The 27,056-nt window shown below is 38.0% G+C and overlaps 1 protein-coding gene across 1 annotated transcript in view; it reads left to right on the top strand.

Annotated features, from left to right (window-relative positions):
* The window catches only part of LOC131679266 (uncharacterized), a 358,718-nt gene that overhangs the window by 101,188 nt on the left and 230,474 nt on the right, over positions 1–27,056 (top strand). The window lies entirely within an intron of this gene.

Here is a 27,056-nt window from a genome sequence, read left to right as displayed (position 1 = left end):
GGCCCTTCACATGCTCTTAAATCATGTCCTGCGTACAAGCAGCGCGGGGATAAAATTAAGCGCTCCCTTAAGGAACGCTCAAGGCGTTCTTATGCAGAAATGCTAAAGAATGCTTCGCCATCTGTCCTGTCCGAAAATCTCTATGCTGGTTTGGCTAACGTTGAGCAAGAATCTGACGACCCACGAGAGGGAACATCTTTGGTTAACCCAGGGGAATCCAGGAAGAGGAGAAATCCAGCCTCCCCTACATTGCCTCGTAAGGGTGCCAAGGTGTCGTCCACTCAGAGTGCGCCAACTACAATCAATAAATCCAACGGAAGTGATGCACAAAAGCCGAAGCAATTTGCTCCAGGACTTGGAAATATTAATTCTAACAAGGAGTACCCACCACTTCCAGGGACATCCAAAACCCCAAGTGTCCCCTTTTTTCAAACAGATACTCAGTCCAGTAGCGGACTAATGAAATTTTCTGACATAGTGGACTTAATTTTCACAGCTTTCAATGTTACTGATCCTCTTAAAAGCCTTCTGTTACGTTTTCTCCCTATAGTGCAAACATTTTTGAAGCAGTTGACTACTAAATGGCCCCTCCTTGCAGCGATCGTATCCTTCGATGGCTAAGTCATTGAACGAGGTCACCGATTCGATCACTGTTCTACAGTGGAACAGCAGAAGTATCCTCCCGAAAATCGATTCCTTTAATTTTTTACTAAATAGTTTAAAATGTGATGCTTTCGCAATATGTGAAACTTGGTTAACTTCCGATATAAATCTCAACTTCCACGACTTTAATATAATTCGTCTGGATCGAGAAAACCCCTATGGAGGAGTACTTTTGGGGATCAAAAAGTGCTATTCTTTCAACCGAATTAACCTCCCTTCGACACCAGGCATTGAAATTGTCGCTTGTCAAGTTTTAATCAAAGGTAAAGACCTTTGCATTGCTTCCATCTACATTCCTCCTAGAGCCTCGGTAGGGCACCGAACGCTTTGTAATATCACGGAATCCTTACCGGCACCGCGGCTAGTTCTGGGAGACTTTAACTCGCACGGTACGGTATGGGGCTGTCTTCATGATGATAATAGATCAACATTAATCCAAGATCTTTGCGATAATTTCAACATGACCATCTTAAACACGGGAGAAATGACGCGGATTCCTACACCACCAGCACGCGCAAGCGCGTTGGATTTGTCGCTTTGCTCGACATCGCTACAGTTAGATTGCATGTGGAAGGTGATCCCTGATCCCCACGGTAGCGATCATTTGCCTATCGTGATTTCAATTGCTAACGGTTCAAGACCATCGGAAACAATCAATGTCTCATATGACCTCACACGGAACATTGATTGGAAGAGTTACGCGACCGCGATATCCGTTAAAATCGAATCCACTCAAGAACTTCCTCCGGAGGAAGAGTACAGGTTTTTGGCTGGCTTGATTCTCGACAGTGCGAATCAAGCTCAGACTAAACCAGTACCCAGCGCGAATATCCATGGACGGTCTCCCACCCTGTGGTGGGATAAAGAGTGCTCAGAGCTGTACGCGGAAAAGTCCACTGCATATAAGGCCTTCCGGGAAGACGGGTTACCCGCTAGCTATCAACAGTACGCGTCGTTAGAAAGGCGAATGAAGAGTCTAATGAAAGCCAAAAAACGCAGTTATTGGCGCCGGTTCGTCCACGGGTTAACGAGAGAAACAGCGATGAGCACTCTTTGGGGTACGGCTCGACGTATGCGTAACCGTAATAGTACCAACGAGAACGTGGAATATTCAAACCGTTGGATATTCGCTTTCGCCAAGAAGATCTGTCCGGACTCTGTCCCGGTACAGAAAACGTGCCGCGCCGCGTCTCCTCACGATACCGCGAACGAAACACCGTTTTCGATGGTGGAGTTCTCACTTGCTCTCTTATCGTGCAACAATAACGCCCCAGGGTTAGACAGAATCAAATTCAACTTGCTGAAGAATCTGCCTGACACTGCAAAAAGGCGCTTGCTGAACTTATTTAACAAGTTTCTTGAGGGTAACATTGTCCCTCATGACTGGAGGCAAGTGAAGGTCATCGCCATTCAAAAACCAGGAAAACCAGCCTCCGACCACAACTCGTATCGGCCGATTGCAATGCTGTCCTGTATTCGGAAGTTGTTCGAGAAAATGATCTTGTTTCGCCTCGACAATTGGGTTGAAGCAAATGGCTTACTGTCAGCTACACAATTTGGCTTCCGCAAAGGCAAAGGGACGAACGATTGCCTTGCGTTGCTTTCTACAGAAATCCAAATGGCCTATGCTAACAAAGAGCAGATGGCATCAGTCTTCTTGGATATTAAGGGGGCTTTTGACTCAGTTTCTATCAACATTCTGTCAGAGAAGCTGCACCAGCATGGTCTTTCACCAATTTTAAATAACTTTTTGCTAAACCTGTTGTCTGAAAAGCACATGCACTTTTCGCATGGCGATTTAACAACATCGCGATTTAGCTACATGGGTCTTCCCCAGGGCTCATGTCTAAGTCCCCTGCTCTACAATTTTTACGTGAATGACATTGACGATTGTCTTGCCAATTCATGCACGCTAAGGCAACTTGCAGACGACGGGGTGGTCTCTGTTACAGGGCCCAAAGCTGCCGACTTGCAAGGACCATTACAAAATACCTTGGACAATTTGTCTGCTTGGGCTCTTCAGCTGGGTATTGAGTTCTCCACGGAGAAAACTGAGTTGGTTGTTTTTTCTAGGAAGCGTGAGCCGGCGCAACTCCAACTTTTATTAATGGGTGCAACGATCAACCAGGTTTTCACATTTAAATATCTCGGGGTTTGGTTCGACTCTAAAGGTACCTGGGGATGTCACATTAGGTATCTGAAACAGAAATGCCAACAAAGGATCAATTTTCTCCGAACAATAACTGGAACATGGTGGGGTGCTCACCCAGGAGACCTGATCAGGTTGTACCAAACAACGATATTGTCGGTGATGGAGTACGGGTGTTTCTGTTTCCGCTCCGCTGCGAACATACACTTCATCAAACTGGAGAGAATCCAGTATCGTTGCTTGCGCATTGCCTTGGGTTGCATGCACTCGACCCATACGATGAGTCTCGAAGTGCTGGCGGGCGTTCTTCCGCTAAAAAATCGATTTTGGGAACTCTCATATCGATTGCTCATCCGATGCGACATTCTGAACCCGTTGGTGATTGAAAACTTCGAGAGGCTCGTCGAGCTTAATTCTCAAACCCGTTTTATGTCCTTGTACTTCGACTACATGGCACAGAGCATCAATCCTTCTTCGTACAATCCCAACTGTGTCCGTTTCCTAGATACTTCTGATTCTACTGTATTCTTCGACACATCCATGAAGGAAGAGATTCGTGGAATCCCGGACCATATACGCCCGCAGGTGATCCCCAATATATTTTATAATAAATTCCGAGAAGTCGACTGCGACAAAATGTTTTACACTGACGGATCAAATCTCGATGGGTCCACTGGCTTCGGTATCTTCAACAATACTATCACCGCTTCATTCAAGCTCAATGATCCCGCTTCAGTTTACGTCGCAGAGTTAGCTGCAATTCAGTACACCCTTGGGATCATCGACACTCTGCCCACAGATCACTACTTCTTCGTTTCGGACAGCCTCAGCTCTATCGAGGCTCTTCGTGTGGTGAAGCCAAAAAAGCAACTTCCTTATTTTCTGGGGATGATACAGGAGTCCTTGTGTACGTTATCTGAAAAATCTTATCAGATTACCTTTGTTTGGGTCCCCTCTCATTGTTCTATCCCGGGCAATGAAAAGGCCGACTCATTAGCAAAGGTGGGCGCATTAAATGGTGACATATACGAAAGACCAATCTGCTTCAACGAATTTTTTAGTATTTGTCGTCAGAGGACGCTCAACAGTTGGCAGACCTCGTGGAGCAATGGGGAACCTGGACGATGGCTACATTCGATTATCCCAAAGGTATCAACGAAGCCTTGGTTCGGGGGGATGGATGTGGGTCGGGATTTTATTCGCGTAATGTCCCGACTTATGTCCAATCACTACACCATGGATGCGCATTTGCGGCGTATTGGGCTTGCGGAGAGTAGTCTGTGCGCTTGTGACGAGGGCTATCACGACATCGAACTCGTTGTCTGGGTATGCGCCGGGTATTGTGACGCCAGGTCTCAGTTAAAGGAATCCCTTCGGGCCCGAAGTAGACCACCCAATGTACCAGTCCGAGATATGCTGGCAACTCGTGATTTCCCCTATATGTCCCTTATTTATACCTTCATAAAAACGATAAATATCCCAATTTAGCCCTTTTATTTCTCGTTTTTAGAGTTTCCTCCTGCCTTGTGGAACCGATCAGCTCCAGAGTGCCACTATGTAACCGCCGTCGCCCTTACCACTACGCCTGCATAGAAGGAAACTGAAGCGAGAGCGACTCGAGGTCCGATGACTTTTGAAGGATTCCCCGCGGGTCCGAAGAATACCATCCGCCAATCGACGACTTACTAGACTGAGGCGCAAATTTGCTTCGCTGATCCCCCTCCCCCCCCCCCCCCCCCCCGTTCGAGCGAAAGTTGCAAGATATGCTCTTCTTTCCCTGTCTCTCCCCTGTCCTTGATACAACTGCTGCTACACTGATGCGGAAATAAGCCACCCTCTGAATATCTTGACCAAGCATAAGTTTTAGTTAAAAAATTCAAATTAGTATTCTGTATTCCTAGTTTTAAGATAGCTTTAATTTTTACTCTTTATTGAAACTCTTGTCCTCCATCTTGTAAATAGAATTGAATCCCTAGTTTTAAGATTTCTGTGAAGTTTCTCATAAATATTTGTTCCCCCTTTTGTGTACTAAACTATATTGTTAGTTTTAAGATAACCGTAAAATATTTCGTAAAATACTATTACTCCCCCTCTTGTATATCAAAGTGAATCCCTTGTTTTAAATTTTTTCATAAAAAAATCTTTTGACCCTCTCTTGTATATTGAATCTTATTTCTAGTCTTAAGATAGCTGTAAACTTTTTTTTCCTTTGTAAAAAAATATTTCAACATTGTAACCTCCTAGTTTTAAGATATCCAAAATGTAAAAACATAAGTATTTGGCACCGCCAAGCTAACGCATTTGTGCCTATCAAATAAACGAAATGAATAAAAAAAAAAAAATGCACACGAAGTCATATACTCGCGAGCACATGCGACAAGCATGTTAACATAACGCGAAGGGTTTACGCGATCACGCAAGCTTGGTAACACCCCGAAAATATGGTGAACGATTTAGGACTTATGAAGTTAAAAAACGCGGTCTCAAACGTGAGCCTATGTACTCCTGCGTTCACACGACCGTGAATCGATCACGTTCAGAAATCTTTACTCTCTGTCTTAGCAACTTATATTCGGTTGAACCAATCAAAAAATAATGCTCACATTCACTAGACAACACGTTTCATGGCGACATGTCAAGGAACTCTAGTGATATAAAAGAACGCACTTTCTTCTAGCATCTGAGTCGTACACCAAAATTTAAGTATTATATTCACTGTCCGCGCGCGATCATTCAAGAACACACGCGAATAGGCACACGGTTATAAAATAGAATTTATACACGCGAAGATACATACACGTTAGCACACGCGATATGCAAACGCACACACGAACGAACAAGTTAACGTACTAACACTCGAACCGTTCGCGAAGATACACGCGATCGCGAAGTCCCTACGCCCGTACATATTTGAACTGTACAATGGATATCATATTCAAAATCACGGCCCGCTGCAATTGGCCTTGAGTAGTGTTTTAGTGATTCTGACGGAGAGCCCTGCCGAGACCCTAGCTCTACAGTGGCAGTAGGATAATTCTCGAAAAAAAAGAATGATAAACTACTGATTTTATTCGAAAATAATTTTTTTTTCGTTAGAGAACATCATAAAATGAACTGTCTTTAAAAATAAAAACGTAGTGCTTTTGTACGTATGTGTTTTCGCATTCACCTTTTACCAAACATTTTGTTAACTGATAACATAGCAATTATAAACCGTACTTCGTTATGCTATAGACTTCGCATGAACTATGTTGAATTAGGTATTATGCTCAACTCGTCGCTGTTGCGCTATCTTATGACAAACGCCATTTTGGGCTAAACTGAGATAGATACGCCACATTGCTTATCTAAAAAATCTCTACAAAGTGACGTTTTCAGAATTTTGACATTCTGCTTGGTTACCGAGATATAGCGTGAAACGTGCTGAGAAATTTCCAATTTTGTGCTTCAAATGACTGTGTATGGGGATTGCCTCAAGTTATCTTGATGTATAAGATGTTTTTATGTGTAAAACTATCCGAGAAACACAATGGCATAATTATTTTCAAAACAAAAACACACGCATTGTTTGAAAAATGCAGTTTAAGTATTAAATTGGAAATATAGCATATTCGACAACACTGTAACCAAAAATAACTATTTTTTCTAGATTCCCTGACTCATTTCCTTCAAAATGCATCTAACAGATTGTTTATAGACCAAATGAAGCCAAAGATATGAATAAAAGTTCATAATTGGTGAATTTTTTCTATGGAAAATTTTCCATGCACGATTATGACACACCATACAAATTTTGTCATCAATACATACCTATGACACGTGTGAGCGCGACTTTTGGTTACATTTATAGTAAAAACTCGCAACAAAGTCAACAGATCTTCGTAATATTTGAGAGCTTAATACAGAATAGATAGAAGCATCAATTGTATTCTTTGAATTGTTTATACCATTTATAAGCTTCAAGATATTCAATCTCAAACTTTAAAAATCGTTTTTCTCGGAATATGCTAAATGGCGCTTGTCATAAGATAGCACAACAGCGACGAACTACGATAAATTATCGTTAAAATAACACCACGGATAATGACAGAAATCCAACTGATCTGAACAATTGAACAATGGCGCACCACTAAAAACACTAGCACCCTGTGCAACCGCACCCAAAGCGCACAAATCTTCGAACTAACCATGAAAGGTAGGTTTCATTCGAAGCACCAAGAATTTAAGAACCATAAACATAGATACCTAGCGTATGTCGCAACTCGCAACGCAACACACAAACCATCACCACTTCGTTAGTACATTGTTTATCCGGTCGGCAACGGAAAAACTACAGGTCCGTACAGTAATGACGTCGACTGCATATATTTCACATTTTCCACGTTTATTTCCCATCCTCTCTGCTCGATCTGTGTCTACACTGATAATAATCCACACCATCAAACTATACTAAGTGCATTTTCATGTCTAACAGTAACCCGAATAGTTTCTTTTTAAAGGTTCAATATTGAAATCTATTAGTATTTCATGTAACGTTTTTAAACTGTATTCATAAAATATCCACACGTGGGGGTAGACATAGCGTAATTGGTAAATCGATTGCCTTGTAAGAAGCTCACCTAGGTACGAGTCTCGGTCCCGTACATTGGATTATAAATTTTTCATAAGAGATTTTTCTAACCCGAATAGGCAAATGACCTTAAGGTTGAAGCCTCTATAATCGAAATTAAAAAAAATATCCACACGACTACTACCAGTCTCACTTTGCTGTGATGGTATCACGTCTAGTTTTTTTTTTATTTCAGTGTACCACTACGCTGTCGCAGAACCAGCACCGTGCCAATCTCGTTTGATGGGAATTCCCTCTGGTGTTTGATTGTGGTGACCTTTGGTGCTGCTTACAGCTTAAACCAACCGAAAACATTTCCCAGAATCATGGCCACTAGCCGAGGACACTACTTTGGTCCGTGATTCATTTTCCATTCAAACGCTCTATCTGGCTGTCTCTTTCTCGCACTCTGTCTCTCTCTCCCTCTCTGTGGCACAAACACATAGGGGAACTTGGGGAGACTTTATCAGGTTTTCAGCTAAACCTGCATAAATTTCTAAAAAGCCTTCAATCTCTCAAAAGTCATTGAGATATAATGTGCCTAGTTTATTGTGCGTGTTCATGAATTTTTGTAGAATTTTTAATTTAATTTTTCAAAAGTTATAAAACTTTTTCTGTGATCGCTTCTTTTGATCAAGTCTCCCCACTGCGGGAAGACTTGACCAAGGCCTGGGGACACTTGACCAAGAGAATTTTGAAAAATCACAACAAAAAATAATGACATAAAACATACTGTAATTATTTTTTTTCCATATTGTCGAGATTCTCAGGAAGCAGTAAAAAATATAGAAGGGTTGCGTTTCATGAATTTTGATTTTTTTAATGCATTTCTTTTTAAGGATTAACTGTACTGCTTACATTGCATGTTCATACGTCACGAAATCAGTCATATTACTGCTAACTTTGTTTACTAATACTAAAATATATAGACTTATGTATGAGGTGGGATTTTTTTTGTAGCGTGATTAACGTTAACAGTAGATACCAAAGCATAATAAATATCAGGAATTTTGCATCTTTCTTCAGTTTATTGCCACTTGGTCAAGTCTTCCATAAAATCTTGGTCAAGTCTCCCCAACATTAGTTATTTCGATCAAAGTCATGCAAATTTTAATAATAACTATTACAATGTTCCGATTTATATAAAATCATTTCACTGCTTCATAAGTAATGAGATGATATATGAGTACTTTATTAGTAATTAGTAGTCGAGTAGATATGTCTATACAAAGTTTGATAAAAAAAATTGCAAATTTATTAATTACGAAATATTTTCTATAAGGACAGGATTTTTCAGTCAGGAGTCTTATAAAATTACCTTAAGGGATCGAAATAAGTAAAGAAATATTTTTGGAAAAAATTTAAGAACCGAATAGAAGACGTTATAGCCAAAAATAGAATTTTGCGCTTGGTCAAGGCTCCCCTATCCAATGTCCCCGGTGTGCACCCGGCTGAAAGTGGGGAAAAAGTATTTGGTCAGGCAAATGGTTTGGCCGACCTATGCAGCTGACCTGCAGCTGGTGCTTTTCCCTTTCTCGGGGGGAGCCCGTTGGGGAAGATTTATCTCTGCTGTTAGGTCCTCGGTCATCATGCGATCTGTAGGCGAGCCGTCCGTGTTCTGTGGTGGTGGTAGTGGTGGCGATGGTGATGTGGTTTTTTTTTTGTTCTAGGTGGAGTAATTTGTCTAACTTTGGAGTGTATATAGGCACAGTTGAATTATAGGTTTGCTGAAAAGCTGGTAACATCTGTGTTAATTTGTTTGAATAGGACTCCTTTTGCTTTAAAAATGCTTTTTTGGCAACATTGTTGGTCTTTTAAAATCGTGATTAATGTGCCAATTTACAAAATTCTTATCACATTGAACTTGTGCCAGGCGATTCTTATTTAGTCTCAAAATTTGACGCTATTCCAGCAATATTAAATAAGTGGTACGGAAAACGGCTCAATTATGACGAATCTCAATGTTGGATTTATTCCTATTTTTACGCATTCTGCTTCCAAAATAGATACTCCTACATGAAATGGATATTTTCAATCTATGCGGGAGTCACTATTATCGTTGCATTTTTTTTCCAACTGTTAAAGATTTCCTTTCGCAGAAATGGTTCATAGCAAAGTAGTAGAGCCTTGAGAGGGCATGTTTGCTTAAAATTTGACTTTTTCGTTTGAGGTGGTCTGATCAAAAATACTTTTTCCATTAATGTGTTCTGTACAATCAGGCGAAACAGTTTAGAACGGTTAAATATTATACATTCTATGGGAAATTATCTCCACTTTTCGAATATAATGGTCTCGTTCTGCGCCTCGGTGCACAAACGGGTTTTAGAAGATTTTACATTTTTGTTACTGACATGGAGGCGCATGGTGTTTTGTGTAGGATAATTAGAAAATGTTCAGTAAACCAACACGTTATACAATGGATGGTGTTTTTCATTTTTCATGACATTATTGATTGGTGAACAGTAACGGAAAATCTACCATAAAAATCATAGTCATAAGAAACTGTATGGAAAAATGAATCTAATTTGTTATGACTTCTGACATCAAGAATGAGCACAGTCAATTAGCCTAACTTTTGCGTCTCAGCCAAATTATGCAACATTTTATGTTTTGTCCGACTTTTGTTCGAAGATCCGCCACTGTGTAACGCTTTTATTTTATCTCACTTATAAATCGTTTTCTACCCTTGAACTAGTTCATAACTTCATAAACTATTTTCGCAAACCAAATGTTGATTCGAGATTTTATCCACCAATTTCGGAACATTGTTTACGGTACGACTTTACGGCGTGAACAGATTCATGGTTTATTGCATTTTGACATGATCTAATTTTCGTAGTTCCTAGTCCACAAAATTGCAATAGTTTTGTTATTTTCTCATGAACTACTTCAGGAAACTGATTCATGATTCGTCACGACTCATCGTTTGCGCTCGTAAAATGGATCACAAAATCATAAAATCTTATTCAAGGATTCGTAATCTGGTTTTCGAATCATAGTATATTTTTCATGATCTACATATTTATCATTTTCTCATGGTTTTAAAATTTTTGCGTGAACTATTTGACCAAACCATAATATCATTAACAGATTTTCTTTGTTTTGTTCCGTGAACTGTTTCAGGAAATATAACATTGTTGTGTCCAGCTGCTAGCGACCAGTTATAGGTACGAGCAGTATACATAAAAAACTGAAGTATGGAAAAGACACAAAACTGTGCTGAGCGCCAAAAATGCAGTTGGCAAAGTCACAATATGTTCGTGAAATAGTTCACCAAACCATAAAATACTGTCGATTGGTTACGCTTTTATTTTCCAGTTCCTTTTGTCACATTACTCCAAGTAAAAGGTTCGATAGTAATCTCATGAAAAAATATCACGATAACGCACATATAAATTATGAAAATCGTATCTAAACACCTAAAATCATGAATATGAATCGCGTTACTTTATCCTCGAAATTCGAGAGTGCATTTTTGAATAAAATATCACGATAACCCGAGGAGCAATAACGAAAATAGTGGCTACCAGAGAAATCCGATAGTAAACTCATCCACAAATATCAACATAACATACGTAACATACATAGAAATTACGAAAATCACGACTAACCTTCTGAAATCATAGACATCGTTCAATTCTAAGCTCTTTTAGCTGATATAGTTAATACAAATTGGTGAATCTCAAAACTACTATCTGTAATCATAAAAACTACAAGGGGCAGCCCTATGGGGTTGCACGAACTGTAGACGTAGGACTATACTACTTAATGTAAAATATTTAGAGTAATAATGAATCAAGTATATTTCTTATGTAAGCACAACCAATCAACATCGAAAATTACATATAGAAAAATATGTTTTACTATCTATGATAACTGAAACAGAAAAAAAAACCTATCATAAATTTCCGAAAAATCTGTGAAATTTTCATCAAAATGCCAAAAATTTGCCATCTGTGAAAAATATTCTGCGTTGCGTTGCGTTGCGTTGTGACGATGATTTTGGCGGATTGCACACTGACTTCATCATGTTTGACTGCTGATTATCTAATAAGAGTTGCTTAGGAAGTGGTAAGTAGGAATTCATACCAATCCGACCCATATTAAAACCTCAACAGCATGATAGCCATCATTGCCGGCCGCCCCCATCTCCATCGTTCACGGGGAAGGATAAAGGATAAGGTAGACAGGAAGTGTTGATGCTCCACCTACTTAACGGAAGGACGACGATTCATCAGACTCTTCCATAGGTGTCGCGGAGTTGGTGGTTTGGAAGGGTATCAGGTCTAGGATTCGCTCCAAGCAAACGATGCGACCTGTAAAGCATATTTTATTAGGTAGTTGTTTAGTTAGTCTTCGAGTGCACGATCACTCGAAAAAGAGATGATCTTGTTTAGTTTTTGGTTATTTTTAAACTCTGGGCAGCCGGCTACCGAGAGTATACTATGTTCCCTAAACAAAAACAATTTGAACTCCACACAGCCGATCGTGGGAGTATTGCCTGGAAAAGCTAATCTTATCTGCGTAATGGGCCGGATCACTATTTATTGCAACAGTATTTGGACAGAACTCGCTACTTCTTCTCTACGATATATTTATTGGCTTGAAAACTACCAAGTGACAGCATATTATACTGGCAAAAATAGCGCGAGATGTTATAAATCAAGGAAAGTATTTCTTATTTTCCATATCGGATTGTTTGTGGAATACAAGTATACGAGCGATAATACCGAACACTGAAGGGAAATATAAAGGATTGTTAATCTGATGCACGGGCTTGTTAGCAATAACGGAGCTTTAAATTAGGTTCATAAAAACAGACGCGGCGAATTTTCAATACGTATTGAGCCGTGTTCATAGATACTAGTCAGATTAGTCGTATTGGGGCTAATTTCCGATCAACTATTCATTTTTACGGCAATGTTTTCTCGACTAGATCTGTTCGCACCCTCTCATTCTGTTCGCACCCTCTCATTCTGCGGTCTAAGGACCAAATGTCATCAATAGACTTAGAATCGCGTGGAGGCATGAGATAGGAAACTTGTAAGAATTTTGCTATCCCACCGTTTGACTACCAGAATGGATGGGAGAACAGTAATACTAGCAAATACCGACTACCATAAGAGCGGTGCAAATTTGAACGAGTGACGTAGAGTACTGCACTGAAAAAAGGACCAGGAGTGCGATTTTACGAAGTTTTAGCTTCCGATGGCCCTACATTTTCTGACAAAGTGAAGTTCTTGAATGTTGAGATTTTTATTACTGTTTAGAAAAGCAAAAGTATCATAAAGCTAGTGTCAGGCCTTCATGAGACCTCAAGAAGTCACTTTTGGAGGTATTCGTAAATGTAGATTTGTCGGTAGACGGTTCCAAATATAATAGAAAAATACCTAATTTAACACAACTACAGATCACTTGCAACATAAAAAGCTTTTTGTGAAATTCGACAGCTCCATCTTAGGCCAATTCAATAAATTTCCTGCATGAAAGTTTCCATTTTTTAAAAACGGTTTTTAAGCCAAAGCTTTGGAAGTTAAACCTTGGCGTGGAAGTGCCGGTATATTAATATATTCTGTTACTTAGTGTAGAATTAGATTTCGTCATTTACGGCTAATATACAACCGCCAGAAGAAACTTAAAACGTTGGTACACAATCAAGAAAGGCGAATCAGAAAAGGTATATGTCAGTGATTCACTAAATACAGACTGGAAAGAGGGTAATATGGAAAACCTTAAGGTCCGCCCAGATTAAGTCTTCGGTACGGAACAAAACCTCGGCCTAGGAACTCCTAGCATGTTGTTAGTCGCCTCTTACGACATGGGAGCAGTTCCCAGAGGTTCTATTCTTGGTTGAAATAGTGCAAAAAGATTTCAGCCCGCCGGACACCACACGGCTTTTGCCATCTGTGAAAAATATTCTGTGATCAAAAATTGTGAAAAAATCTGTGACATTACAGAAAAATCTGTGAATATGTTAACCCTGCTAACAAATTAGATATACCTACCTACACATTCGCCTCAAACACTGAACCCAAGCGCACAAAGCAAAATGGGTCAACGCTGATGACGATGGGTAGAGCGAAAGAGACAACTAGTACCACGACATTATGTTAATTGTGTTTGCTAATGGAGCTCGAATGTACACGCGATTTTGAGTACGAATAATTGTGTTCGAGATTGTGCATAAAAGTATGATGGAAACGAGCTCAACACAAAAGAAAGCATAGTGTTTGAACGGACAAGCTCAGTCGCATGTCGGACGGCTCTGGGTAGCGTACCCCCACAGCCAGTGTAACGGACTTCTAACTCAACTACACTGGCTGTGAAAACACACAGCGCAGTGAAGTGCTCCGCCTGCCGTTAAACAGGCAACTGAGCTTGTCCGGCCAAATCCGTTCTTTAAATAGCCGATGATGACGTCATTCATAGAAGCGTAGCGCGCTAGGTACACAAATCTGTCGTACCGGGCTTGGGAAGCGCTGTCTTCTTTGTGTAATTGCGCGATATTTTGACAAGGTTATCAAAAATCTTTGGGTTTATCTATTGGAATCTATTCTTAGAAGTATTTCGGGGCGATATGCGCAAATAAATAAAAAAATTATCGTGAGTTGGCCGAATTATATACGTTTAAAATTGGACCACTTTTCATTCCATACCATTTTTGCAGAATTTGTAAAGTGCACTCTCTTATCCAAAGCAAAGACGTACTCCTACGTCAAAAAAATTAAACAGAATCAGGACATAGCCACAATAAACTTACCAAATATTTGAGAGTATTTTTGATGCGAATTAGGTTTGTAGAAACCAAAATAGTTTAGTGTATATGAGGTTTATTATTCGTTAATTCTGAAGCCTAATCTTGATTTAGTATCGTGATCCTTGAACACATAGACCATGACTGACGACTTTACTTCCCTTCCGTAGAAATACGGAACTACAGATATTTCATCTCAAAAAATCTCAACGAGCTCGGTTTTGAGTTCAAGTTTCCAAAGACGAATTTCGCGCCAACTTGAACAAATGTTGGCAGCACCCTCTCTGATTTTAATGAATCTTTCTGTACATGAGAACTTTGTCACAAAAAGCCACTTTGTCTGTCTTTTTAAAAGGGTCAAACTTTTTCCCTTTTTTTAATGGATATAGTCTAAAACTGACAAATCCTACAATATTTGATTTTCACTAAATTAGTCAATTTTTTTAATAAAAATATTAAAAAAATTCTTCATCACTGCACTGAAAAAAAGTCGATTTTAAAAATTTAAAATCGATTTACAAAAAAAACCCATTGTTGATTTGGATGAAATTTTGTTCCAAGATAGGTAATTATGTTTCCTACCTACCGTCAACAATTCAAGTTGGGCATATTCAAGGAAAAAAGTTCGAAAAAAACTTTTCCTTGGCCAAACCAAATTTTTCTTCAGTGTATTTTTATCAAACACTAAACCAATGAAAGTCATAATCATCTCTGAATCCAATTTCCAAACTGCTAGTTGGTATTCGTTTCGTAGCAACAGTTGTGAAGAGCAGATCTAGTAAAATCATCATTACGTATCAATTGTATAAATCAAAGTTAAACAGTATCGAGTGCTGTGCAATGATAAACAATCCGAAGTGTAATCGTAATAATTTACGTCCGGAAGTCGCCATCTTGGATTTCAACATGGCGTCAGACATAAATTTCTGGCACTTACTCGTCAAGATCACACCTAAAATACCCAGTCAGTTTACATTCTAGACTGTGAACTCTGGACTCTGGACGCTCGCCTCGAGATTCTGTGTTATGGGCTCTGGACTCTGGCCTCTGGGTTCTGGGCTCTGTGCTCTGGAGTCTGAACTCTTGCCTCAGTATTTTGGGTTGAGTACTTCGGGCTCTGAATTCTGGTCTCAGAGCTCTGGACTGTAGCCACAGTAATTTGGGTTGAGGACTCTGGACCCAGGATTCTCGACTTTGTTCTCTGCATTCTGAACTCTGGACACTGCATTTTTAACTCTGGATTCTGAGTTCTCGCCTCGAGATTCTGTGCTGACTCTGGACTAGACTGTGGACTCTGAGCTATGGGCTCTGGACTCTAAACTCCAAACTATGCACTCTGCAGTCGGAACTCTGTACTCCGGACTCTGGTCTCTCTCCTCGGCACTCTGGACTCTGGGCTATGGAATCTGGAGTCTAGGTTCTCTCCTCGGAATTCTGGGTTCTGGTCTCTGGGCAATAGACCCTGAACAAAATACTCTGAAAAAAGTTTGGACAAGAAAAAGTTTTTTTCAAATAACTTAAAAGTGCCCAACTTGAATTTTCGACGGTAGGTAGGAAACATAATTACATATCTTGGAACAAAATTTGTTTATCCCTTGTTTTGACGAGAGTCCTTGTTTTTTTTTCCTTTTTCAAGGATTTTTATGAACGTGTCCACTGGAAAACAGACAGAGAAAGAAGTACCGGAACGGTGAGAATGAAGAAACGGTGAAAAATCACCTTTGTATTAGAAATACTGCGAAAAGATATGTCCTCAAGCAGGAATCGTACCTGCGATCTCCCTCCCACTCTCTAGCTGAGTGCGTTAACCACTCCACCATCGAGGAACTGTGATGACGCCATCACATATTCCCAACAGTATCATGATCACAGCCGTAGCCTCCAATACCTCCGAATGGACCTATAAACTCCCAATGTCTCCTATAAGCAGATCGTCACCTCTCCCTCTCATCGATCGGACCAAATCTCTCTCGTTATCTATTTTTTAGGTCCAGTGGACTGCACTCAGGCTTGAGATATTTATTATCACTGTTTGCCCCTTATCTAACTCAGTCACCGCCAGACTCTGGCAGCGGGTAGAGCTATGCAGGGGCATGTTGATGTCTGCCCTCAAAGCCTATCGGTAGATGCCAACGACAAATCCAGTGGTTGATGGAATTTATATATCCCTTGTTTTGACCTGAGTCTTTGTTTTTTCCCTTTTTCTAGGATTTTTATGAACGTGTCCGCTGGAAAACCGACAAAGAAAGAATTACTGGAACGGTGAGAATGGAGAAACGGTGAAAATTCACCTTTTTATTGGAAGCAAGAACCTCCAAATTGTTCAAAAATTTGACTAATCATTTTTGAAAAAAAAACAAAGTATGCAAAGTGGCTTTTTGTGACAAAGTTCTCATGTACAGAACTCTGAATACTATTTAACGCGAAATTCGTCCAAATTATAAAACCGTTTACTTTTGTTCTGGTACTAACATTAAAGGGTCATCATTCGTCGAGATTAAAACGGGAGCACGACCCTATCAGTACATTAAATTAAAAATTATCACGATTTCGTAAAATAACCCGTTAACGAATATCGTGATCAAGCTTCGGAAATCATAAATAGAAAACCTAGTAGCCAAAAAAGTTTTTGTGGTTCCTCAAAACAAGTTGACGTCAAAAAATACATGACCTTGCACTCAGATGATTGGTGTTGTGTTGTTGTGTCACTTTATTTTGTTTTGTTTTACGATAATAGTTCATAAATTGGGGATACACTAATTCGTCTAAAGTGTTTCGACTAAAAGAGCTGATATTTGAACGATGTTCATAGTTTCAGGAGGTTCTGTCACGAGTTTTGTGTTCCATAAATTGAATTATTTATTTCTATTTCCTCCCGGATTTTTCGTGTGATTCACGTTCATTATTTTAGGAGTTATTCCACGACTTTCGTAATTTCCTGATATCGTGATATTTTATTCATTAATTTACCGTCGGATTCTCCACGTGTAGTAACGTGACAATATGAATGGAATTGTTACTTGTAATGTATTATTGGCGCTCAGTGTTCATGAATCCAGGAATAAAATTCTATGATTCTGTGAACTATTTCAATACGAATGTTGATTCGTCATTAATGTACTAGGAATCCAGTTCACGAATCCAAGTATCAGCAGCAATGTAAAAATGATAATGAAAAATATTTCACGATCCCGAATGGTGAGTCGTGATTAATATCTTATGATTTTTATACCAGTTCACGAGCCCACGAATCATTTATAATTTTATGAATTGTTTCGTAATATTATCTATGGCTGCATTTATGGTTCGTGAACTGGTTCATGGTTCCTAGTATACTAATGGCGACTCAACATTCGTATTCGCGAAATAGTTAACAATGTCACAAAAAATATTTCTAGTATATTAGGAACAACTCATCATTCGTACTCTTCACGAGAAATTCATAAATTAAAAAATATTCATGGATATACTAGAAGCCATGGATTAGATAGCGAATCCATGAATAATTTAAAAATTTTAATTTATTCCATGGGCACATATGGTGAATTATGACAAATATACTTAGAAACATGACTAAGTTTACGAATCCGTAAATAGTATTGCATGATTTTGTGAAGTATTTCACAAAGACGAATGGTACGAATGATGATTAATATACTAGGAATAATGAATCAGCTCACGGGGCATGAGTGACCCATTAATAATATTCCGACCTTCGTGAAAAATTCACGGTAAAATAACAAGACTTCAGAGTTTACGAACTTATTCGCATGTATCGATAAAACCCCGAGTGAATATTAAGTTTATGAATAATATTCAAAAAGTTGTAAACTAGTTAAAGGGCAGAAAACAATCTGTTAATGACATAGCGGGAACCGTGACTGAAGTTCACAAGAAATCAGCTATCTGCGAAAACAAAAAGTATTGCAGACGTTACCGAAGAATATAAAATACATAATTTCTGTTCAAGGTCCTGTTTTCTTAACGTAAAAACAAGATGGTTGCAGAATTCCTGACTCTAATCACGAATTTTGGAACAATTTTTGTCCGTGTATACTCCATTCTCCCTCAAGGGACTCCTGTTCTCTGTTCCCTATTATGACATAAGAACGGTGGGAGAGTTGACCAGATACGTGTACCCGCCGGATGCCATACGGTACATGAAAAAAGTCCGTTCATAAATTCATGAAAAAAAAACTCACGATTTCCTGAAATGAACGATTTACAAAAAGTGTGACCAAGTTCCTGAAATCATGAATCATAAACTTCGTATTCATGAAACTATTTGTGTTTCCTAAAAAATTAGTTTGCCCCGAATGTTTGATTCGGTTATTGTTATAGTTCCCTGGACATGTTTAGTTTTTGTTACTATTCTTGTTCATAATTGGGGAATACACAGATCTCAGGAGCTTATTCAAGATTTTTGTGATTTCTCATCACGTTAACGTGCTCTTTTATTCATGAGTTTACTATCGAATTTTTCTGTCAAACTAGCGGGTTTTGTGATTTCAGGATCTTAGTCCCGATTTTCGTAATTTTTATTCACGTTATGGTGATATTTTAGTCATTAGTAGAATGATTCATGTTCATAAATTCGAGATCTTAGTCACTATTTTTGATATTTTTGTCGCGAGTTGTGTGTATTATGTTCATGATTTAGGGCCATAGTCGTGATTTTCGTAATTTACCCTCACGTTATCGTGATATTTTATTATAGAGTTTACTTTCGAATTTTCCACGTGTAGTAATGTGACTAATATTCATGATATGAGCAGTTTTATCATAGTATTCGTAATTTCTCTTCGCCTTATCGCAATCAATTATATTTTGGTTATAATCGGTTTTTTACCTGGGGTAATGCGACAATATGAACTGAATCATGAAAGTGTGGCTGATTCACGGTATATCTTTATCTGTGAACTATATCACGAAACAGATTTGTGGTGCTCAGTGCAGTTTTCGTTTTTTTCCAGACATCACACTGAACCTTATCAAATGAATAACGATGTTTAAGATCCTAATAGTTTTCTACTATATCTATTGCTCGTACCTATTCCTGGTCGCTAGCAGCTGGATATTTTAAGAAAAAGTACATGAAACAAAGCTCATTCGACGAACTGTTCTCCAATTTCTGTGAAAGAGTTTACGTAAAAATTTCTTTGCCAAGAACTAATAATTCATTTAATTGTCTTTTTGACGCAAACTTACTTACTTGATACTTGATGGGCTACAATTCACTTCGTTGAATCTACGCCGAGTGAAGAATTCTCCTCCACTGGACCCGATCCTGGTCCAATCTCTTCCAGTCACCCTGGACATTGAGTGCTTTTAGGTCCTCTTCCACTGCAAACAGCCATCGTTTACGCGTCCTGCCACGGAGTCTTCGGCCTCTTCCCGGTTCTCTACTGAATATTATCTTCACCTGTCGTTCTTCCGGCATTCATGCCACATGACCAGCCCACCGCAGCCTGCCGTTTTTTTATTAGCTTGACAATATCCCCTCTTTTATATACTTGGTGGAACTCGTGATTCATGCGACGCCGCCAGATGTCATTTTCTTCTTTACCGCCGAGTATTGTTCGCAGCACCTTACGTTCGAAGACACCGATCGCTCTACGATCCTTTAAGGTTGCACAGAGAATGCGCAAAATTCGCAAACGAAAAAAGCAGTTTTTTTCCACACCGTATGTCAGATCTTCATAAAAATCAATCAGCAGTACTGTAACAACATTCTACACACGCTGATTGATTTTTATGAAGATCTGACATACGGTGTGGAGAAAAACTGCTTTTTTCGTTTGCGAATTTTGCGCATTCTCCGTGCAACCTTAACGTCCACGTTTCGTGGCCGTACAAGGCAACTGGAACTATCAATATCTTGTACAACGCGACTTTTGTATTCGTCTACAAACTACGGGACTTCAGCTGGCTACAAAGTCCGTAAAAAGTCCTATTTGCAGCTGCAAGACGCCTTTTCACCTCGCGGGTAACATCATTATCGCATGTCACTAGAGTTTCAAGGTACACAAATTCTTCCACTACTTCAAATTTATCACCACCTAACACCACCAACATCACTATTGGACCCACGTATTCTTCCAGCTATCATGTACTTCATCTTGCTGGTGTTGATTGTGAGACCAATTCTTGCTGTCTCCCTTTTAAAAGGCGCGAATGCCTCTTCCACGGCTCGGCGGTCGATTTCAATGATATCAATATCGTCCGCAAATCCTAGGAGCATATGCGGCCGAGTGACGATGGTACCGTTCCTTTGCACGCCTGCTCTCCTGATGGCACCTTCAAGAGCAATGTTGAACAGCAAGTTTGACAGCGCGTCACTCTGCTTCAATCCGTCTAAGGTTACGAAGGACGTCGAAATCTCATCCGCAACCCGAACACTTGATTTCGATCCATCCAGCGTTGCACGAATCAGTCTAATCAGTTTCGTCGGAAAATCCTTGTTCTACCATTATCTGCCATAACTCGTTTCTTTTCACTGAATCGTACGCCGCTTTGAAATCAATAAACAGATGGTGTGTCTGCAAGTTGTATTCCCGGAATTTATCTAGGATCTGTCGCAGGGTAAACATTTGATCCGTAGTTGATCGGCCTTCACGAAAACCACCTTGGTATTCGCCGACGAAAGACTCCTCTAACGGCCTCAATCTGTTGAACAGAATACGTGACATAATTTTGTACGCCGAAATGAGGAGCGATATTCCTCGATAGTTGGCGCACTCCAGTCTGTGTCCCTTTATGTATAAGGGACAAATGAGGCCCTCTAGCCAGTCAGCAGGTAGTTCTTCTTCTTCAAAAGAGTACGGTGAAGTATTTTGTGCAGCTGCTCACTACCGTGTTTGAAAAGTTCGGACGGGAGTTCGTCCTTTCCAGCATGGTTTTTCAGCTCTTTGATTGCCTTTTTCACCTCTTCTAGCATCTGAGGCTCCACAGCTTGTCCATCGTCACTTATCCTTATTCTGTTCGTTGACGCGCTAACATTCTCTCCATTCAACAATGTCTCTCCACCTGGCTGCTACCATAGTTTTATCTGTCAGCAAGTTACCTTCACGGTCATTGCACATGACGGGAGACGGCGCTTTTTTTTTTCTCCGTACGCTATTGACAGTTTCATAAAATTTTCGCATATCATTTTGTTCCATACTGTTTTGCGTCTCAGTAACGACGTTCTCTTCATACTGCTTTTTCTTTCTGCGGTGAATTCTTTTTTCGGCTCCTCTTACTTCCTTGTACCGCTTTCTGTTATGCCGGGTAACAGTCACTAACATCCGGCTTCTGGCAGCATTTTTCTCATCCGTTCTCACTCTCTGGCACTCCTCATCGAACCAACCGTTTCTGGGTCGTCTCTGAGCAATACCTATTACTTCTCGCGCTGCTTTGCTCACCGCTCCATGGATTGACTCCCACAGATTGTTGAGGTAGTCGTCTACATTGATTCCCCTTATCCGCTCATCAAGCCTCTGGCGGTACGCGTCTATCACACCTTCTGCTGAGAAGCGCTGGATATTTGAACGCAACGGTCGCTGAGTTCTTGAGTTCGCTACGGTTGATAACCGTGCTCGAATCTTACTGAGAGCGAGATAGTGATCAGAGTCGATGATTGGTCCTCTGAAATTCCTCACATCTATAACATCCGAGAAGTGTCGGCCGGCTACCAGTACATGGTCTATTTGATTGCAAGTTTCGCCATTCGGGTGCATCCAGGTGTGCTTACGGATGTCTTTGCGTGCAAAGTAAGTGCTGCTGATGGCCATCCCTCTAGCTGCAACGAAGGTCTCAGGCCGTTGTCATTGGTTACAGAGTGAAGGCTCTCCTTACCAATGATTGGACGGAGAAGTCCTCTCTACCGACCTCAGCATTGGCGTCCCCGATAACAAGTTTCACATCATGCTTTGGGCACTCTCCGTAGGTTTTGGCGAGACAGTCGTAAAACGCGTCCTTCACGTCATCGGGTTTATCGTTTGTCAGTACATAGTTGTTGATCAAGCTGTAGTTGAAGAATTTTCCCCGTACCCTCAATACACAGATTCGCTCGCTAATCGGTTTCCGCCTTATAACTGTTGTGACGTAAACACCAATACCTTATTTAAGACTTTTTAGTAGTAACCAATGGCGAAAACCGTGATCGAAAATGGTGAGTGAAGCAAAATCAATTATATGAAAAATCCCCCCAGAGGTGAGATTACAATCCGCAACCTTCGAGACTCCCGCTCAATGTCTGAGGTAGCAGGTTAGGTAATTGGGCCGGAGTCTCGAAGGTTGCTGTTTTGAATCTCGCTTCTAGGAATTTCCATGAGAAACCGGCCAACTACAATATATGACCATCGTCAATTCGAACGAAACTTTGAAGTTGTGTTTGGTTATTGAATTTCCACGATTTTGTTTGACAATTGCAATATTTTGATACAAGAGTAATTTTTCAAAAGCGCGTAAACATTTCTACATGCATTAATTTCAATTTTTTTTGTTCGATTGCTGTATTTTATGCTGCAAAACTTTCTGAGAACGAGTTACAGGTAATAAATATTTATGTACGAAAAATATGCGCTGAAAAAAATGCTGTGTCATTTTTCACAAAAACAGAAAAAAACGTGTTAAAAATTAAAATTGCAAAAAACAATTTTTTCTGATTTTTTATATTTTGTCAACAAAAACCTAAAGAGAATAGAAACATTATTGGTAAAAAAGTTTTTCATGTTTTAAAATTTCATACTAATTTTATTACAGAATATAATTCTAAGTATTATTTTAAATGAAAATGCATTTAACAAAAATCTTCCAAAATGCGATAGTTTTCGGGATATTTAGAATATTGTTCCCACAAAAACAGTTAATTCGTGTGATCATGCCCTTTTTAAAAGTTTTTCGCGTTACCCCATTACAAAATAGCAAAAATCAAACGTTTATCGACTTTAAAGATGTAAAAGAAACTTTTTCAGTGTATTTAGATCATGGAGAAGCTTTCAATAAAAAAGTTTTCTTAACAACTCTCGACATATTTTTTTTAGTTCATACTATTTGCAGTCAAAAATACAATTTTATTTTTGAATTTTGAAAAATTTTCTGAAATGAAGTAGTTTTCGAAATACTTTAAATTTTGTTTTAACAACACAATTCTGTTGCTTTATTGCGACCTTTTCAGAAGTTATTCGCGTTTCTCCATCAACAACAATAGGTTTTTCAAAAGGCCCATAATATTTCCTATAACTTCTCTTTGAAATTTTGTGATTTATTTCACGGGCACGCATGGTTAATCTGTTATATTAGGAATCATGGACCAACTCACGAATACATGAATAATTCATGATTTTGTGAACTATTTCGCGAGCACGAATATTGTATCGTGGCTAATATATTAAGAATCATTAAGTAGTTTATGAGGATTGAATGGATTCATGAATAAAATTCCGACTTTCGTGAAATTTTTCACACACAAAAGTATCCAAAATGTTTTGATTTTTTGAATTGATGTATCCAAATCTATGAATAACCTCATTGGTTTTATAAATAATGGTCATAAATTTGTGAAAGAGTTGACGAACAGAAAATCTATTTAGTAAAGACATGGAGGAAACCGTGTCTGAAGTTCTCAAAACAATAAAAAATATTTCCACTATTAAAAGCGTTATGCGGGCATTACTGAAAGGAAATTGAACATAATTAGAAAACACATGATTCTTGTTCATGATCCTGTTTTCGTAACGTAAAAACGTGATTGTTCCAGAATTCATAGCATTTTTTCGCGATTTTGCGAACAATGGTTTATATAACATTTTATGGTCACCGCAACATATTTATTTCGTTGACTTCTTTACTTTTTCTCGGTTAAAATAAAATTCATCAATTCAATTTTCACCGAGAAAAGTCAACAAGTCCACGAAATAACAATGATTTATGCCTGAAGAGAGATAATCATAGTCATCCAGTTATAAGATGCAACTATCAATCATTATGCTCTCAGAAGTACAGCACGAATTTCTATGAAATTTGGAAACTATGAAAATTTAAAAACTAGACGCAGAACTTCCGAATTGCAGTGTTCTAGTCAGAACGTTTCCGAATAGTTTTGGGTTTTTTGAAGTTCGGTATCCTGTTTGACATTTTAAGCCTCACTATTTACCGAATGTTTATTTCTTCTCTTTCCAGGTATGTTCGATTCCTCGACAATCAGTTTAAGCGAATGACGAAGATGGTGTTTAAATGCTCAAAAAATCGATTTATTGCGAACTTGTATTTGATTTTATCGTTTTTGGGGAAAACACATACATATTTATTTCTACAACAATTTGTATTTTTTTTTCTGTCTTAGTATTATCTTGTTTTTCATATTGTACGATTTAAGCGACTAGCCCTTTTGCTTTTCATCTCCGATCTTGCAAAATCCTAGGATAAATACTAAAATACTGGTAAGTCATTGAATATATCCTAAAATCTTTATAAATCCATAAGTGCTGCTCGTCCATTGCAAATAGTTGAAATGTTGTTTTAGCTCAACCTATTTTTTTAATCATGAAACGAGGACCAAATGTCGTGGTAAAATGATTTAGTAAGTTTATGTCGGCTACATCATACACCTCCACAATTGCATGCCAAATTAATTTCTGAACACATCAATTATCTTACTCAACGTGCCGACAAAAACATTGTGCTTTCAAGTCAACTTCTTGAATGCTCACTCTGTCGTCTTCTGACGCAAATCGTCTCATGATATCCCTGCTGAACAAAAACAGCGCGAATCCTAGAACAACATACATACAACATACAACAGTACAATAATGGAACACTTGTTTCATTATAAATTTCATCCCAACACGCCAACACTCAATTACGGAGAACTTTCTTGTGCCTATTCGCTTTTCCCAGAATCACAAAAGTCATTTTCAACTTTACCATGTAGCTACCTACTGTCAATTTCAGGGTTAGGCATTGAACCGGTTCATTGCGTGCAAGTTGATGGGCGGGAAGAGAAGAAGACTTTATAAATATTATATCATGTGCTTGTAAACTGAGATGATTGATGAAGGAACCAGCGATATGATTGATTTACAAGCGTGCGGTGCTGAAGTTTGGCAACAGTCGGGGCTTTCATTTCGCTGATGAACATTCGCTGGGAAAATGGGGTAAACACTGCCGGTCATCACGATCGGAAGAACTTTTGAGGTATGTACACATCTAACCAAAATATTGAGCCATTTATCCTTGCTCAGATTATTTTTCAGGTACAATTTAAATTACCTTTGATGCAGTAACTACAGTACTACTTATTCTAACAAAGTACGATAGATTTGACAAAAATTGACTCAATCTTATCTGAAATATAATTAATATATATATATATATATATATATATATATATATATATATATATATATATATATATATATATATATATATATATATATATATATATATATATATATATATATATATATATATATATATATATATATATATATATATATATATATATATATATATATATATATATATATATATATATATATATATATATATATATATATATATATATATATATATATATATATATATATATATATATATATATATATTGTTAATGACTTATGCTGTCGGCTCTGACCGCATAAGTCATTAAATTGACTTTACGCTTGTCCGGACATGCCGCATACTCAGGTGATTCGCATTTAATGCCAAAAATCCTGACTCCTGCGCTGCAGAAGACAAAAAGCTAAGTAACCGGGAAACTCTAAGCTTGTTCATTGACCCTACTCCACGCTTTTCTAAACTTTCTTACTTCAAATCCTTGCTCTCCCTTGAGTACTATGGCTCTTAATATTTGAAAAATACTTCACCTTCCAGTCCCTTGCTAATTATATGTCGTTACAATATAAAAAAGAAAAAAGATTGACTCACTATAAGTCGTTAATAAAAAAGGAAAAAAAAATATAATTAATATAAGAATCACAATTCGGCAGAGCACCAGTTAATCGACGACGATTTTCGGTATGGTGACTTTTTATGTTTATTGTTTAAAACAAATAAAAGGTGAATTTCTACATATTCCATTTCATAGTTATGGAAATCGATAATAATCCAAATTCACTGATTGGACCATTACCTGCGTTCAATTGATTTGATTCGCTAATTGGAACGACATATCAAAAACTGGTTAAATGAGATCTTAGCATATCTATCTATATATATATATATATATATATATATATATATATATATATATATATATATATATATATATATATATATATATATATATATATATATATATATATATATATATATATATATATATATATATATATATATATATATATATATATATATATATATATATATATATATATATATATATATATATATATATATATATATATATATATATATATATATATATATATATATATATATATATATATATATATATATATATATATATATATATATATATATATATATATATATATATATATATATAACTTTTGTTAGTTCAATTATCCAACCAGTGGAGGTCCAATAAAAATGGTTTAGTTGAGATGTATCCAAGAAGCGAACCACAACTACACCACAAAATAAAATGCTTTTATTATTTAATAATTATTTAAACAATCTTCTCAAGTCAACTAACTAAATCCGGGATTAATCTGACACAGTAGGTTTATTGAACTATACTCAAAAAGTACAAATGGTACAAATACTGTCGAGTAGTCAGAAAATAGTTTGTACAGTGGATCCAATCTCCTTCGAAATGTTTGTAATTCGAATTTAAATGTTATTTTATTTATTAAACGAATTTTCTGAATGTTATATAAAGTGAATTTTTAGATAGAGAAAATTTCGTTCATCCCGCATTTAACCGCACCAAACAC

This window comes from Topomyia yanbarensis, chromosome 2, assembly GCF_030247195.1.
Source record: "Topomyia yanbarensis strain Yona2022 chromosome 2, ASM3024719v1, whole genome shotgun sequence".
NCBI classification, from domain to species: domain Eukaryota; kingdom Metazoa; phylum Arthropoda; class Insecta; order Diptera; family Culicidae; genus Topomyia; species Topomyia yanbarensis.
The sequence above is the reverse complement of the archived record's forward strand: the minus strand, read 5'-3'. Positions and strand labels throughout refer to the sequence as shown.